Here is a 13,987-nt window from a genome sequence, read left to right as displayed (position 1 = left end):
TCCCTACCTTGTGACTGAAGAGTGAGGGCAGGGAGGGGAGTCTTAGGAAACTTCTTAACTGATTTTATGGCCTGAAGCCTCCGTTCTATTTTTTCCAGGCTCATTCCATCCACCACACTAGCCAATACATGAGTCACAGTTTTCAAGAAATATTTACCAGGCGTCAGATACATATTTAAAGTATTGGAACTACAGAGGAATGTAGACAGCATTTAGTCCAACCCTCATTTTAAATATGAGGAAATGGGGCTTTTCCCAGCAACAGGAACTGTTTTTCTATCCTTCCTCTGTGCTGCCAGACACAGGAATATGGTAAGATTTCGTGCTAATCCTAAAAATACAAAAAAAAATAGTCAGGCATGGTGGTGCATGCCTGTAATCCCAGTTACTTGGGAGGATGAGACAAAAGACTCACTTGAACTCGGGAGGCAGAGGTTGCAGTCTACTGCACTCCAACCTGAGTGACAGAGCCAGACTCCACCTCAAAAAAAAAAAAAAAAACAGCCATGTATGAGAGCATATGTTATTTCCAACCAACCACTCCAAAATAAAGGTATAAATTCAGAGTTCACCCTTAGAAATTGGTCTACTGCTGTTTCTTTCTCCAGCTGGGGCTACAGTTTACCTAACCTGAATCTCAGCTAAGGTTTGTTAAAATGCAGATTTCAAAGCCTTCCCCCAAATTTTAACAAATCAAAATTGTGATGGGGTCCTGGAATACCCACGTTTAGCCCTTTGTGTTATTCCTACACACACTAAACTGGAAAACAATTTTAAGTTATAGGTAGAAGGAAATCCCAAGACTATCAGAACAATTAATGAGTTAATTAGCAAATCATGACAAGAATGTGTAACTTTTCCTGCATTTTTGTCTGTACCTCAAGGTTTAAGTACAACTTGACATAGCTTTGGTCACTTTGAAAACAGATTCTTCCTTTTCTACAAAAGCATTCATCTGCAATAAGCCATACACCTAAATCTTTTAGAAACAGATTTACACTAGATTCTTAAACATAATTCTTTCTTATTAGGGGAAATCTCAAAAGTATTAACTACAATCATTCTTCTGTTTATTCAGCAACTGTTTCATTCATTGGCTTTCTTTTCCCAATAACTGCATTTTTAAGTCATTTTTCAAATTGTTTCTACTGTTCTTGTTGATTTTAACACGAGTGTCACTTGCACAGACTACACGGAATTTCTAGTTTGGCTATATGTCATGTAAATGTATAAAATGTTCTTGGAAATGACCTCTGAAAAATACCTTCATTTCCCCCGCCCGTGTTTTTACATTCATTGTTATGCTAATTGTCAAAGATTTGTTGACTTGCCATTATTATGATTACTTTGAGTCCCCTTAAAACATGCCATTACTTACAGAATAAATTAAATGTGTATCACAGATCCATTTAGTCCCCCAGTGAATGCAAATTACCATGAAATGTTAGAAAACAGTGATAGATGTATGGTTTTTAAAAACTTTTACACATGCTGGGATATTTTGGCCTTAGGCTACAAGCGCTTACTAATTCACAATTCTGCAAACACGGCCATAAAGTGTACTGCTTTCAAATAGTATTTTCCAAAATGACTGGCACCTGAGAGGTTTCTGTTTGTTTTGTTTCGTTTTGTTTTGTTTTGTTTGTTTAACTCTTCTAGGAGAAACAAGTGAATGATTCCCATTCACAAAATCTTTGGGAACTGTATTCCTCACTTTCCAACTCTTGGCATTCTTTTTTTTTTTTTTTTTTTTTTTTTTAATTATTATACTTGAAGTTCTAGGGTACATGTGCATAACGTGCAGGTTTGTTACATATGTATACTTGTGCCATGTTGGTGTGCTGCACCCATCAACTGGTCAGCACCCAACAATTCGTCCTTCATATCAAGTATAACTCCCATTGCAATCCCTCCCCCCTTTCCCCTCCCCATGATAGGCCCCAATGTGTGATGTTCCCCTTCCCGAGTCCAAGTGATCTCATTGTTCAGTTCCCACCTATGAGTGAGAACATGCGGTGTTTGGTTTTCTCTTCTTGTGATAGTTTGCTAAGAATGATGGTTTCCAGCTGCATCCATGTCCCTACAAAGGACGCAAACTCATCCTTTTTTATGGCTGCATAATATTCCATGGTGTATATGTGCCACATTTTCTTAATCCAGTCTGTCACAGATGGACATTTGGGTTGATTCCAAGTCTTTGCTATTGTGAATAGTGCCGCAGTAAACATGCGTGTGCATGTGTCTTTATAGCAGCATGATTTATAATCCTTTGGGTATATACCCAGTAGTGGGATGGCTGGGTCATATGGTACATCTAGTTCTAGATGCTTGAGGAGTCGCCATACTGTTTTCCATAATGGTTGAACTAGTTTACAATCCCACCAACAGTGTAAAAGTGTTCCTATTTCTCCACATCCTCTCCAGCACCTGTTGTTTCCTGACTTTTTAATGATTGCCATTCTAACTGGTGTGAGATGGTATCTCATTGTGGTTTTGATTTGCATCTCTCTGATGGCCAGTGATGATGAGCATTTTTTCATGTGTCTGTTGGCTGTATGAATGTCTTCTTTTGAGAAATGTCTGTTCATATCCTTTGCCCACTTTTTGATGGGGTTGTTTGTTTTTTCTGTAAATGTGTTTGAGTTCTTTGTAGATTCTGGATATTAGCCCTTTGTCAGATGAGTAGATTGCAAAAATTTTCTCCCATTCTGTAGGTTGCCTGTTCACTCTGATGGCAGTTTCTTTGCTGTGCAGAAGCTCTTTAGTTTAATGAGATCCCATTTGTCAATTTTGGCTTTTGCTGCCTTTGCTTTTGGTGTTTTAGACATGAAGTCCTTGCCCATGCCTATGTCCTGAATGGTACTACCTAGGTTTTCTTCTAGGGTTTTTACGGTATTAGGTCTAACATTTAAGTCTCTAATCCATCTTGAATTAATCTTCGTATAGGGAGTAAGGAAACGATCCAGTTTCAGCTTTCTACTTATGGCTAGCCAATTTTCCCAGCACCATTTATTAAATAGGGAATCCTTTCCCCATTTCTTGTTTCTCTCAGGTTTGTCAAAGATCAGATGGCTGTAGATGTGTGGTATTATTTCTGAGGACTCTGTTCTGTTCCATTGGTCTATAGCTCTGTTTTGGTTCCAGTACCATGCTGTTTTTGGTTACTGTAGCCTTGTAGTATAGTTCGAAGTCAGGTAGCGTGACGCCTCCAGCTTTGTTCTTTTGACTTAGGATTGTCTTGGCAATGCGGGCTCTTTTTTGGTTCCATATGAACTTTAAAGCAGTTTTTTCCAATTCTGTGAAGAAACTCATTAGTAGCTTGATGGGGATGGCATTGAATCTATAAATAACCTTGGGCAGTATGGCCATTTTCACGAGATTGATTCTTCCTATCCATGAGCATGGTATGTTCTTCCATTTGTTAGTGTCCTCTTTTATTTCACTGAGCAGTGGTTTGTAGTTCTCCTTGAAGAGGTCCTTTACATCCCTTGTAAGTTGGATTCCTAGGTATTTTATTCTCTTTGAAGCAATTGTGAATGGAAGTTCATTCATGATTTGGCTCTCTGTTTGTCTGTTACTGGTGTATAAGAATGCTTGTGATTTTTGCACATTAATTTTGTATCCTGAGACTTTGCTGAAGTTGCTTATCAGCTTAAGGAGATTTTGGGCTGAGACGATGGGGTTTTCTAAATATGCAATCATGTCATCTGCAAACAGGGACAATTTGACTTCTTCTTTTCCTAACTGGATACCCTTGATTTCTTTCTCTTGCCTGATTGCCCTAGCCAGAACTTCCAACACTATGTTGAATAGGAGTGGTGAGAGAGGGCATCCCTGTCTTGTGCCAGTTTTCAAAGGGAATTTTTCCAGTTTTTGCCCATTCAGTATGATATTGGCTGTGAGTTTGTCATAAATAGCTCTTATTATTTTGAGGTACGTTCCATCAATACCGAATTTATTGAGTGTTTTTAGCATGAAGGGCTGTTGAATTTTGTCAAAAGCCTTTTCTGCATCTATTGAGATAATCATGTGGTTCTTGTCTTTGGTTCTGTTTATATGCTGCTGGATTACGTTTATTGATTTGCGAATGTTGAACCAGCCTTGCATCCCAGGGATGAAGCCCACTTGATCATGGTGGATAAGCTTTTTGATGTGCTGCTGAATCCGGTTTGCTAGTATTTTATTGAGGATTTTTGCGTCGATGTTCATCAGGGATATTGGTCTAAAATTTTCTTTTTTTGTTGTGTCTCTGCCAGGCTTTGGTATCAGGATGATGTTGGCCTCATAAAATGAGTTAGGGAGGATTCCCTCTTTTTCTGTTGATTGGAATAGTTTCAGAAGGAATGGTACCAGCTCCTCCTTGTACCTCTGGTAGAATTCAGCTGTGAATCCATCTGGTCCTGGACTTTTTTTTGTTGGTAGGCTATTAATTATTGCCTCAATTTCAGAGCCTGCTATTGGTCTATTCACGGATTCAGCTTCTTCCTGGTTTAGTCTTGGGAGAGTGTAAGTGTCCAGGAAATTATCCATTTCTTCTAGATTTTCTAGTTGATTTGCATAGAGGTGTTTATAGTATTCTCTGATGGTAGTTTGTATTTCTGTGGGGTCCATGGTGATATCCCCTTTATCATTTTTTATTGCATCTATTTGATTCCTCTCTCTTTTCTTCTTTATTAGTCTTGCTAGCGGTCTGTCAATTTTGTTGATCTTTTCAAAAAACCAACTCCTGGATTCATTGATTTTTTGGAGGGTTTTTTGCGTCTCTATCTCCTTCAGTTCTGCTCTGATCTTAGTTATTTCTTGCCTTCTGCTAGCTTTTGCATGTGTTTGCTCTTGCTTCTCCAGTTCTTTTAATTGTGATGTTAGAGTGTCAATTTTAGATCTTTCCAGCTTTCTCTTGTGGGCATTTAGTGCTATAAATTTGCCTCTACACACTGCTTTAAATGTGTCCCAGAGATTCTGGTATGTTGTATCTTTGTTCTCATTGGATTCAAAGAACATCTTTATTTCTGCCTTCATTTCGTTATGTACCCAGTAGTCATTCAGGAGCAGGTTGTTCAGTTTCCATGTAGTTGAGCGGTTTTGATTGAGTTTCTTAGTCCTGAGTTCTAGTTTGATTGCACTGTGGTCTGAGAGACAGTTTGTTATAATTTGTGTTCTCTTACATTTGCTAAGGAGTGCTTTACTTCCAATTATGTGATCAATTTTGGAATAAGTGCAATGTGGTGCTGAGAAGAATGTACATTCTGTTGATTTGGGGTGGAGAGTTCTATAGATGTCTATTAGGTCCGCTTGGTGCAGAGATGAGTTCAATTCCTGGATATCCTTGTTAACTTTCTGTCTCGTTGATCTGTCTAATGTTGACAGTGGAGTGTTGAAGTCTCCCATTATTATTGTATGGGAGTCTAAGTCTCTTTGTAAGTCTCTAAGGACTTGCTTCATGAATCTGGGTGCTCCTGTATTGGGTGCATATATATTTAGGAGAGTTAGCTCTTCCTGTTGAATTGATCCCTTTACCATTATGGAATGGCCTTGTCTCTTTTGATCTTTGATGGTTTAAAGTCTGTTTTATCAGAGACTAGGATTGCAACCCCTGCTTTTTTTTGTTCTCCATTTGCTTGGTAGATCTTCCTCCATCCCTTTATTTTGAGCCTATGTATGTCTCTGCATGTGAGATGGGTCTCCTGAATACAGCAGACTGATGGGTCTTAACTCTTTATCCAGTTTGCCAGTCTGTGTCTTTTAATTGGAGCATTTAGTCCATTTACATTTAAGGTTAATATTGTTATGTGTGAACTTGATCCTGCCATTATGATATTAACTGGTTATTTTGCTCGTTAGTTGATGCAGTTTCTTCCTAGCCTTGATGGTCTTTACATTTTGGCATGTTTTTGCAATGGCTGGCACCGGTTGTTCCTTTCCATGTTCAGGGCTTCCTTCAGGGTCTCTTGTAAGGCAGGCCTGGTGGTGACAAAATCTCTAAGCATTTGCTTATCTGTAAAGGGTTTTATTTCTCATTCACTTATAAAACTTAGTTTGGCTGGATATGAAATTCTGGGTTGAAAATTCTTTTCTTTAAGAACGTTGAATATTGGCCCCCACTCTCTTCTGGCTTGTAGAGTTTCTGCCGAGAGATCTGCTGTTAGTCTGATGGGCTTCCCTTTGTGGGTAACCCGACCTTTCTCTCTGGCTGCCCTTAAGATTTTTTCCTTCATTTCAACTTTGGTGAATCTGGCAATTATGTGTCTTGGAGTTGCTCTTCTCGAGGAGTATCTTTGTGGTGTTCTCTGTATTTCCTGAATTTGAATGTTGGCCTGCCCTACTAGGTTGGGGAAGTTCTCCTGGATGATATCCTGAAGAGTGTTTACCAACTTGGTTCCATTTTCCCCCTCACTTTCAGGCACCCCAATCAGACGTAGATTTGGTCTTTTTACATAATCCCATACTTCTTGCAGGCTTTGTTCATTTCTTTTTCTTCTTTTTTCATTTGGTTTCTCTTCTCGCTTCATTTCATTCATTTGATCCTCAATCGCTGATACTCTTTCTTCCAGTTGATCGAGTCAGTTACTGAAGCTTGTGGATTTGTCACGTATTTCTCGTGTCATGGTTTTCATCTCTGTCATTTCATTTATGACCTTCTCTGCATTAATTATTCTAGCTATCAATTCTTCCACTCTTTTTTCAAGATTTTTAGTTTCTTTGCGCTGGGTACGTAATTCCTCCTTTAGCTCTGAGAAGTTTGATGGACTAAAGCCTTCTTCTCTCATTTCGTCAAAGTCATTCTCTGACCAGCTTTGATCTGTTGCTGGCGATGAGCTGCGCTCCTTTGCAGGGGGAGATGCGCTCTGATTTCTTGAATTTCCAGCTTTTCTGCCCTGCTTCTTCCCCATCTTCATGGTTTTATCTGCCTCTGGTCTTTGATGATGGTGGCGTACTGATGGGATTTTGGTATAGGTGTTCTTCCTGTTTGATAGTTTTCCTTCTAATAGTCAGGACCCTCAGCTGTAGGTCTGTTGGAGATTGCTTGAGGTCCACTCCAGACCCTGTTTGCCTGGGTATCAGCAGCAGAGGTTGCAGAAGATAGAATATTGCTGAACAGCGAGTGTACCTGTCTGATTCTTACTTTGGAAGCTTCCTCTCAGGGGTGTACTCCACCCTGTGAGGTGTGGGGTGTCAGACTGCCCCTAGTGGGGGATGTCTCCCAGTTAGGCTACTCAGGGGTCAGGGACCCACTTGAGCAGGCAGTCTGTCTGTTCTCAGATCTCAACCTCTGTGTTGGGAGATCCACTGCTCTCTTCAAAGCTGTCAGACAGAGTCGTTTGCGTCTGCACAGAACTCTGCTGCTTCCCCTTTTGTTGTTTAGCTGTGCCCTGTCCCCAGAGGTGGAGTCTACAAAGACAGGCACGTTTCCTTGAGCTGCTGTGAGCTCCACCCAGTTCGAGCTTCCCAGGGGCTTTGTTTACCTACTTAAGCCTGAGCAATGGCGGGCGCCCCTCCCAGCCTCGCTGCTGCCGTTTAGGTTAGATCGCAGACTGCTGTGCTAGCAATGAGGGAGGCTCCATGGGCGTGGGACCCTCCCGGCCAGGTGTGGGTATAATCTCCTGGTGTGCCCGTTTGCTTAAAGCGCAGTATTGGGGTGGGAATTACCCGATTTTCCAGGTGTTGTGTGTCTCAGTTCCCCTGGCTAGGAAAAGGGATTCCCTTCCCCCTTGCGCTTCCCAGGTGAGGCAATGCCTCGCCCTGCTTCAGCTCTCGCTGGTCGGGCTGCAGCAGCTGACCAGCACCAATTGTCCAGCACTCCCCAGTGAGATGACCCCAGTACCTCAGTTGAAAATGCAGAAATCACCGGTCTTCTGTGTTGCTCACGCTGGGAGTTGGAGACTGGACCTGTTCCTATTCGGCCATCTTGCTCCGCCCCCACTCTTGGCATTCTTTGTGGAAAACAGAAACACAATCACCTTGCAGAACCAGGATGGGAGGTTCCATAACAACTTCTTGAGGCAGGCACGATGCTATTGGTTCCCTTTCATGTATGTGACAGCTTTGGTTTCTTATGACCCAAGGCTCTCTATTTAATAAGTGACTGAAGGAGAAGCAAACTCAATCTCTTCCTTCCTGTGCAAAACCTCCTTACCACTCTGCCTTTCAATACTGCACTTCACTGTTTAAATAAACCTCACTGGTTAAATAAACCCTAAGTGCCCCTCTCAGCTATCCACATTCCTTCTCCATCTTGCTTTTGTCAACTTGATCACTTTGTGACTTACATAATTTTGGCAGGGAGTTGCAAAAATATATTTTTTTATGCCCCATTAAAATACATTAAGGCTAAGTCTCTTTTCTGTACACGATGCAGCATACAGAAGGGGTAGAAAGTAGGTGCAGTGGGCCAGTGGGAAGCTGACCTCACTAGGAATCCAGACAAGGGTTCCCAACCTTAGTTGGTGGCATTAACTCCCTGTGTGATTTAGAACAAGAACTTCCTCTTCACATCTCCCTTTCCATAATCTGTAAAATGAGAGGAGTGATTAGCCCAGGCCTAACAGCTAGGCTGTGCGTTGCATGACATCTGTTGTGGATACCCGAGCAAGAAACAGCAGTCCACATGCCTAGAATATTTCCATGCATAGACTAGAGACCACCACACCCAAATTACAAGATATCAAAACCTTAGTGTCCTCATCCATAAAATGGGAGGGATCATATCTACTTTCCAGAGAATTAAAATAATGTATGTAAAAGGTTTTAGCTCATGCCTTCAATCCATGACTTCCAGCCCCTTCTTTCAGCTTCTGCATCCTATAAAAGAATCATCTTTCCTCCACCTTGGGAAGCCTCCAGCTTGTTTTGTTATGACAACACATTTGTTATTATTTTACTTGCTGTTTCCAATAACCCTAGGCTTTTTTGGATACCTTCCTTCAATCAGACTGCTTCAAACACATGTTATTACTCATCTTCTAAGGTCAAAGTTCAGCTCTCTTCTGACATGAGAAGACAGAAGTAGCCAGCTCTTCTTCTTCACACCTGCATCATGAACTAATTGGACATTTTTCCACTTTTTTTTGTTAGTGAACAGTAGAGTTTTGTTTTTTGGTTTGTGGGGGGTTTTTTTTAGCATTTGTAGAAGACAAGAAATAGGGATCAAACTGCATGATTGTTGCGCTATTATCAATTGTGTTATTTGTGTATTCAAACAATCCAATGAAAATAAGACAGTGTCCACAACAGCTAAGAACTCCTTTTCGATTGCAGAGCAGTTTTATTTTCAACTCAGAGTAGCTTTGGAAACCAACCAAATCAATTTTGTGAACTAGGAAGGTTACTGAAATAACTCTTCTGAAAGAACCAGCATTGCTTCCAAAATCAGCTTATATTTTTGAAAATTACTTATAGTGACTTAAAACTGATCACTTTCAAAGAAAAATGTATAAGGTGATTTTTATTGAGAGTCTACTTACCTATTCCCCCCTCCCACAACAACAACAACAAAAAACTCTTGGTTTCTATAGCAGTGGAGATGTAAATTATATGCAACTAATATTTACCTTTTCTTCTGGCACTCCCCACACAAGAATAAGGCTATTAGCTTCTGAAGAGAGGCTAACACTGTTGAACAAAGTACCCATAGTTCATGTCCTTCCCCCAATATGCCTCACTCCTGCTGGCCTTCACTTTTCTGTATTATCCCTGAAAAGGCCTTCCTGGTCTACCTCCTTCCACTTCTTGGAAAATGTCTATTCCTCCTTTTAAGTCTCAATTTGTATGTCTGTGACCAGTCTGCCTCTCATTCCAATTTGTTCTTGCTTCTTCTGGGACTCCAAAGGACTTTGTGCAAACTCCTATTCATGTATCACACTATATTGTCATTATTGGTTTTCATTCATTCATTCATTCCACAAATATTTCTTAAGTAACCAGAATATTTCAGATACTGTCATAGGTCCTGGGAATTTAGTAGTAAGCAAGTTAGGCTTGCTTCTTGCAAGTCTTGACTAGGAAAAAAGGCAAATATGCAAAAAATAGAATTTTTAAAAGTTAAAAAGGAGGGTGTCATGGCTTATTTGCTAATATAAATACTGGATTTGATATAGCATCTGGCACACATTTGTTTTCAACCCAATTTTACCCTTCCTTTCTTCACATAGGAGGCACTCAGTGAACACTTGGTGAAGAGTGAACAAATTGTTAAGAAATGAAGAAAAAGTGAGTCAAACTTCTGTTCAAAAACATACACATAATTTTCATCTTAAGTTTGCCTGCAACAGAACACAGCCCTGCTAAGCCCTACTAACTCAAAGTGGTACTTCCATCTGTGAAGCTGAATACAGATTCTATTTTCAGTGAAAAATCTGGTGTTTACCTTAACTGTGAGATACCTAATTATAAGCTGCCATTAGAAAAATTGCATCACTATAATTTCAAAACAAACTTACCAAAAGTAGGATGGTTTTCTCATATTGTGGTATGCTCAAAATACACCAACTGTCTTAGGGAAAACCCACAAGAGTCCAAGCTATATTCTTTCATTGTCATTTCTTGTGAACTATTCACTATCCTTGAGATCAACAGACATATCAGATACTCTCAATTCCACTAGAGTTTGTCTTGTTTGTGTTTGGTTTGAGGGTAGGGGAGTCAGGGGATGTCTTTGTTGGTTTGTTTGTTTGAGCCATTATCGATGCCTGAATTGACATGCCCACACGTCCAGGGCTGGCTTCTTCTGTTCAGTGGAACACTTGAAGAGCACTGTGAGTGATGTAAATAATAAAGAACTTCTCTGTAGTGACTGCAACCTTTCTGTAATCCTCTCTAGTAATAGGACCAAGGATTCTAGGGCTAAAGTGAAACTATTAATAATTCTATTGCTAATTTTTTTCAAATAAGTTCACTCTGTTCTTCCAAGCTGGCTTTTCTTCAACCATTCTAACGGAAATGAAATGATTGATTATGATTTTGCCATCATCCACCTTATCTTCTTTTCTCTACCTCCAGAAGAGGTGCTGACATAAATGATCAAAGAACAGAGAGGGAGAAAAACAAAGGATCTCAGAGAGATTAATCAGTCCCTGAAAATCTGAAAGTGACTTTTGTCACCATTATAAATCAACATACAGGATTTCTTTAAACACTAGATAAAAAAAATATAGTATGTCAAAACCACAATTAAAAAGTAGATAAATATAATTAATTTTAACAAGCTCTTGAATTTATTTTGCTGCTTTAAAAAATAGAGGATAGATTGCTGTCTTCTTTCTGGTCTTCTTCATACAATGATGATTACGTTAAGGGAAGTTTCAAAATTTCCACATTGTATATCTGGGCTTTTAACCTGTCCCAAAGATGAGATAAAGACTGCCAAACCAAAAAGCGTTTTTGGCTCACGTACACAGCTCATTCTTTAAATAGAAGTTTCAGCATGTCCAGGCAGGAGCAAAGATTTCTAAAGAGTCTTTATCTATTGATTAACTGTAGAGGATATTCTGCTTAAATGAATCTTAAATACTCTCTAAAATAAATGTTTTATTCTACATTAGGGTAAAAGGTGTAAAGGGAAAAGCGAGACATTACTACTCCTCTCCCATCCTACAAATGTATGTTACATCTTTGCCTGCAATTTTTCTATAAAAAGTTGAAAGTAGGAAAAGAACCCATTTGGCAATGAAATTGTATTTTCCTCCTGAGATGGATATTCAAGAACTCCTACTCCAAGAATTGCTACTCCAAGTAATTCCAAGTAGATATCCAAGAATTAATACTCCACTGAGCAGAGGTCAGTTGGTGACTCCCCATTACACAGGAGAAACTCCCTTGGAGACCACTGGCTAAACTATTGATACACTCCACATCTCAAATGGGGTCAGAAAAACCCCTTCCTTTTTCTGTGATTCTGGTGGCTAAAAATATACCAATACACCTAGATAGAACCCTGAGAAGCAGGCAGCATATAGTGAAGAGATCAAGGTGAGAATCCCTCCTGTGTACTTAAAAAAAAAAAGAACTTTATTAAGTTCCAGGATACATGTGTAGAACATACAGGTTTGTTATATAGGTATACATGTGCCATGGTGGTTTGCTGTACCTATCAACCCGTCATCTAGATTTTAAGCCCCACATGCATTAGGTATTTATCCTGGTACTCTCCTTCCCCTCACCTCTTACCCTACCACCCCTTGACAGGCCCTGATGTGTGTTGTTCCCCTCCCTGTGTCCATATGTTCTCATTGTTCAACTCCTATTTATGAGTGAGAACATGTGGTGTTTGGTTTTCTGTTCCTGTGTTAGTTTGCTGAGGATGATGGTTTCTAGCTCCATCCATGTCTCTGCAAAGGACATGATCTCATTCTTTTTTATGGCTGCATAGTATTCCATGGTGTATACATACCACATTTTCTTTATCCAGTCTATCATTGATGGGCATTTGGGTTGGTTCCATGTCTTTGCTATTGTAAATAGTGCTGCAATAAACATATGTGTGCATGTGTCTTTATAGTAGAATGATTTCTATTCCTTTGGGTATATACCCAGTAATACAACTGCTGGGTCAAATGGTATTTCTGGTTCTAGATCCTTGAGGAATTGCCACACTGTCTTCGACAATGGTTGAACTAATTTACATTTCCACCAACAGTGTAAAAGCATTCCTGTTTCTCCACAGCCTTGCCAGTATCTACTGTTTCTTGATGGGTTTTTTTGGTTTTTGTTGTTGTTATTGCTTGTTTGTTTTTTGAGACAGAGTCTCACTCTTGTCACCCAGGCTGGAGTGCAGTGGCCCAATCTTGGCTCACTGCAATCTCCATCTCTCAGGTTCAAGCAATTCTCCTCCCTCAGCCTCCTGGGCAGCTGGGATTACAGGCACCCATCACTGCGCCCAGCTAATTTTTGTACTTTTAGTAGAGACTTTTAATGTTGGCCAAGTGGGTCTTGAACATCTGACCTCAGATAATCCACCCACCTCAGCCTCCCAAAGTGGTGGGATTACAGGCATGAGCCACTGTGCCCAATTTCTTGACATTTTAATAATCGCCATTCTGACTGGTGTGAGATAGTATCTCATTGTGGTTTAGATTGCCATTTCTCTAACGATCAGTGATGTTGAGTTTTTTTTCATATGTTTGTTGTCCACATAAATGTCTTCTTTTGAGAAGTGTCTGTTCATATCCTTTGCCCACTTTTTGATGGGGTTGGTTGTTTTTTTTTTTTTCTTTTTCCTATAAATTTTTTTAAGTTCCTTGTAGATTCTGGATATTAGCCCTTTGTCAGATGGGTAGATTGCAAAAATTTTTTTCCTATTCTGTAGGTTGCCTATTCACTCTGAAGATAGTTTCTTTTGCTGTGAAGAAGCTCCTTGGTTTAATTAGATCCCATTTGTCAGTTTTGGCTTTCGTTGACATTGCTTTTGGTGTTTCAGACATGAAGTCCTTGCCCATGCCTATATCCTGAATGGTATTGCCTAGGTTTTCTTCTAGGGTCTTTATGGTTTTGGTTTTTACATTTAAGTCTTTAATCCATCTTGAGTTAATTTTTGTATAAGGTGTAAGAAAGGGGTCCAGATTCAGTTTTCTGCATATGGCTAGCCAGTTTTCCCAGCCTTTAAATAGGGCTGGGAAATTTATTTATTAAATAGGGAACCCTTTCCTCATTACTTTTTTTTGTCAGGTTTGTCAAAGATCACATGGTTGTAGATGTATGGTGTTATTTCTGAGGCCTCTGTTCTGTTCCATTGGTCTATATGTCTGTTTTGGTACCAGTACCATGCTGTTATGGTTACTGTACCCTTGTAGTATAGTTTGAAGTCAGGTAGCATGATGCCTCCTGCTTTGTTCTTTTTGCTTAAGATTGTCTTGGCTGTATGGTCTCCTTTTTGGTTCCATATGAAATTTAAAGTAGTTTTTTCTAATTCTGTGAAGAATGTCAATGGTAGTTTGGGAATAGCATTGAATCTATACATTACTTTGGGCAGTATGGCCATTTTCACAACACTGAT

Source organism: Rhinopithecus roxellana, chromosome 4 (genome assembly GCF_007565055.1).
Source record: "Rhinopithecus roxellana isolate Shanxi Qingling chromosome 4, ASM756505v1, whole genome shotgun sequence".
Taxonomy (NCBI): Eukaryota; Metazoa; Chordata; class Mammalia; order Primates; family Cercopithecidae; genus Rhinopithecus; species Rhinopithecus roxellana.
The sequence above is the reverse complement of the archived record's forward strand: the minus strand, read 5'-3'. Positions refer to the sequence as shown.